This window comes from Meriones unguiculatus, chromosome 1, assembly GCF_030254825.1.
Source record: "Meriones unguiculatus strain TT.TT164.6M chromosome 1, Bangor_MerUng_6.1, whole genome shotgun sequence".
NCBI lineage: Eukaryota > Metazoa > Chordata > Mammalia > Rodentia > Muridae > Meriones > Meriones unguiculatus.
The window spans coordinates 49,771,808-49,776,370 of record NC_083349.1 but is presented as its reverse complement, the minus strand read 5'-3'; positions in this window follow the sequence as shown (position 1 = coordinate 49,776,370).

Below are 4,563 nucleotides of genomic sequence, written 5' to 3'. Positions count from 1 at the left end.
GCAGCCTTACCAGTCCAGAGAGGAAGACAAAGAAACCAGTTCCAATGAGACCTGATAGATTAGGGTCAGATGGAAGGGGAGGAGGACCTCCCCTATCACTGGACTGGGGGAGGAACATAGGAGAAGAGGGAGGGAGTTGGGATGGGGAGGGGATGGGGAAGGGGACTACAGCTGGGATACAACATGAATAAACTGTAATTAATAAAAATAAAATTAAAATTAAAAAAGAAGGAATAGGGGATAATGGAACAGAAATGACTGGGTAGAATAGGAGCGAGATCAGAGTAATAAAGGAGGGAACATGGGGAGGGACTTTGGAGAGATTATTTGCATCTCCCAGCTCGTGCACAAGATGCAGTAGCTGAGAGGTGTACTGTGAAGGAACCTATTGGGTAGATTAAGACTACTCTGGACTATAGCTAAAATCTGCTTAAAAGTTAGGACATACCCATGTGTGTCTTTCAGAGTCTGGGTTATCTCACTCACTCTTTTCTAGTCCCATCCATTTGCCTGCAGATTTCATGATTTTCTTGTTTTTAATAGCTGAGTAGTATTCCATTGTGTAAATGCACCACATTTTCTTTATCCATTCTTTGTCTGAGGAACATCTAGATTGTTTCCAGATTTTGGCTATTATGAATAAATCTGCTATGAACATAGCTGAGCAAATGTCTAGGATAGACGTACTACAAGTCGCAGACTTGAAGACCCTAGTAAGAGGAACAGGGGCTGTCTCTGACATGGATTCCCCTTAGCGGGACTGCCTTGCCAGGCCACAGGGGAAGATGATGCACTCAGTCCTGAGACAACTTAATGAGCTGGAGTGGGTGGGGGAAGAGCTCCCCTTATCTGAGCAGTAGGGAAGGATGGATGGGGGAAGAGGGACCAGGGGTAGGGTCAGGAGGAGAGGAGGAAGGGGATATTATTCGGATATATGGTGAATAAATAAATTAATTGCTTAAAATAAAAAGACTATTCTTGAGGTCCAGAAGCCCCCGAACAGCCCCATCTCTTGGACTCCTTCACCATACTGCCTCAGTGAGATTCCTCTCCATAAGAAAGAGAGACTTTGCTCACGTGTCTTGGTGGAGTGACTTTGACACAAACTTGGTGCCAGTGCGGCATGGTATAGAGTAGGAGTTGTATTTGGAGGGGAGAAGATACCATCTCTATTGATTAGGGCGCTCACTTACTGCGGGTGAGGGGGTGGCCAGCCAAATTTGATTTTGCTTGGTTGACAGGGTTAAGAGCATTATAATAACTAAGGTCACTGGGTCATGAAGTTCCTCTTGCCATTTTTCAGGTGTAGAACTTTGCGGCTATAGTAATTCCTTTGCCTCCGAGATATCTGTGAAGGCCTTGAACAAACCTCTTGAATAAGCCTTGCTCCACATCTGGGATGTACAGACCAAGAAGTTCTAAGTGATAGTTCCCCTGGTGCTGCTTATATTCCATTAGCTTGCTTCTTTTATTAAGCAGCCGAGTTGGGAACATTTTTGTAACATTCTGGTATGACCTCTTTTTTCAATAGCCAGTGAGTCCACAGCTGAAGGGGAGATGAGGAATTCTCAGACATTCTCCTGCCCTGTAGTACATAACATACCATACGAAGTACAAAATAGTAAATATATAACATAGCACAGTAGTGAATACATAACATGACATGACATGGCATGACATGACATGACATGACATGACATGACATAACATAACATAACATAACATAATGTTACATAACAACATACAAAGAGTATCCTTCCTTGATGTAGACAACATAGGCACCTCAGTTGAAAGAAATTATCTTAGATTTTGTTTTTCTGTTATTTTTGTTGCTTTTTTGCTCTGTGATTAGTGGTTTTTATTGTTGGTGTGCATGGTGCTCTGGATAGAGCACAGGGCCCTACACACTTGGCTGGGAATTCTTCATTGAGCTTTAGCTACTCCTGCTCCTACCCCTACTCCTGCAACAGCAAAACCAACTCAAAGCCTAGACAGACCTTTAAGCTTAAATATTCAGGAAAAGAAAAGCTCCAGTGACATGTGACATGAGTGTTAACAGCAGGGGTCAGGGGATCTGAAGTCTTGCCTCTGGACAGACAGACAGACAAGAGCATACACACACACACACAACACACACACACACAACACACAGTAGCAGCTGAGGGAAATAACACATTTCTTTTTCTATTGCTACACCTTGTTTTAACATACGCTGCTGACAAAGTCTGAGAGTGAAGTCAGAGGATAGGGCTGGGTAGATCTATGATTCCAGCTGCCACCTCTCCCTGTGAAACATCTGGACCTGAGCTATTGTCTAACCAGAAAGTAAAGGTTTCAGGCCTGCCCTTTGACTGGAATAGTCAGTGACAGAAACCCTCATTGCTGGGTAGCAGCCAACACTCTCATGTTATGAGTAAGCACAAAAGGTGTTCCTGATAAGCCACGCTGATTCACACTTATGGTGTTCTGCTTCCATGAGAACTGCCGGGTCAGTGGCTGTCTCCAACAATGGAACCATCCTTACGATGTCCAGTCATTCATCACAAGCAATAAAGCTACAAGGAGTGATAACACTGTGGTGCTGGACATATTCAACATCATACAACAAACTGATTATCCAAGACAGAGCAGCAAGAGAAAGCCGCTCTCCACAAAACAACAGCGATATCCGCCATTTTACCACAGGGACACTTACTCAAGGATGTTCATTACAGCTTTAATTCATAAAGCCACAAGCTGGAAAAAACCTGGATGTCCCTCACCCAAAGAATGGATAAAGAAAATGTGGTACCTTTACAGAATGGAGTATTATTCAGCTGTTAAAAATGTCATGACAACATGAAATTTGCGGGGAAATGAATGGAATTGGAGAAGATCATCTTGAGTGAGGTAACCCAGGAAGACAAACATGGTATCGTATATGTTCATTTATAGGTGGATATTAGCTCTTACTCTGTATCTGGATCATACTTCAATCCAGATACAAAGAGGATATATATATATATATATATATATATATATATATATATATATATGCCAAGGAGGGCTCAAAGGCCAAGTATGGATCTCCCTGGGAAGGAGAAAGAAAATAGATCTTGTGGGTGACTGGGTGGAGGTAGAGATCAGGCAGAGAAGTGGGAGACATGGAAGAGGAGAGTACTGGGAAAGATGGTTGGAATGGGGGGGGTTTGGAAAGGTGATATAGAAAGCTAGTGCAGTGGGAGCTCCTGGAGTCCTCTAGAGTAACACTAGCAAAGTATCCTAGCAATGAGGGATGCACAGCAAAATCCCCCTATCTTCTATAATCCAGCAAGGCGTCCGCAGTGGGACTGAGACATCAAGCCAGCCACAAACCCTTTGACTGACAATCTGTTCTGCCAGCAAGACACGCTGGGCCAATGGTGGCACAGAACTTGTGGGACCAGCCAACCCATGACTGGCCTGGCTATAGGACCACAAGAGGGAGCCTGTGCTTGGCACTGCCTGGCCAGCCGGGAACCAGAGGCCGGACAGCACAGAGGTCCAGCATAGAACCAAACATAACCGGCAAAAAAAAAAAAAAAAAAAAAAAAAAAAGGATATGAAATGATTCCTAATGATATTCTCTTATGAGGGGTATCACTCAGCAACTGATGTGAGCAGATGCAGGGATCCACAGCCAAACACTAGGCAGAGTCGTTGGAACCCCATAAAAGTGGGGGGCAGGGAGGATAGATTGTAGGAGCCAGAGTGGTTGAGGACACCACAAGAACATCGACCACAGAATCAATTAAGCAGGGGATCATAGGGGCTCACAGAAACTCAAGTGACAAACTTGGACCCTATATGGGTCTGAGCTGGGTCCTTTGCATATAGGACCTTGCAGCATGGTATTCTTTGGGATTTCTAACAATGGCAGAGGGGGTGTCTCTGACTCATTTGCCTGCTCTGGGGACCTGTTTCCTCCTACGGTCTTGTTATGTCCAGCTGTGATGTATGGTTTGTGCCCAGTCTTACTGGATCTTTTTAGGCCATGTTTGATAGATGCCCCTGGGGGGCCTGCTCTTTGTTTTTTAGGAAACAGGAGGAGTTGATCTGGGGGAGAAGGGGATCTGGAAGGAGGGACTGGGAGCAGTGGAGGGAGGGAAACTGCAGTTGGGGTGTAATATACAAAAGAAGAATAAAAGTTAAAATGAAAGACTGAAAAGTAGCAAAATTCAAACACGGGAATATAAATTTTATCCTCAGAAAAAAGTCTTCTAGAAATAAAAGCAAAAAGACTTTTTTTTTTCAAATAATTACATGCTGAATGATTCATTCATTAAAAATCTACAAACAAATGCTCAAGGAAGTGTATTATAACAAAGGGTACTGGTTGAAATTATGATAAGGGTATTTATTTTTGATAAGGGTATTTCAAGCAATTACATAACAACGTATAATACTGCAATGAATGTATTGTTATATGTAATGTAGTATGATATAAGATTGTACTATTTTAAATTATGGTATATACTTAATATTATATAATTAATAGAATCAAATATTACATTTATTATATTGCTGTATCTTTTAGTGGTTGGT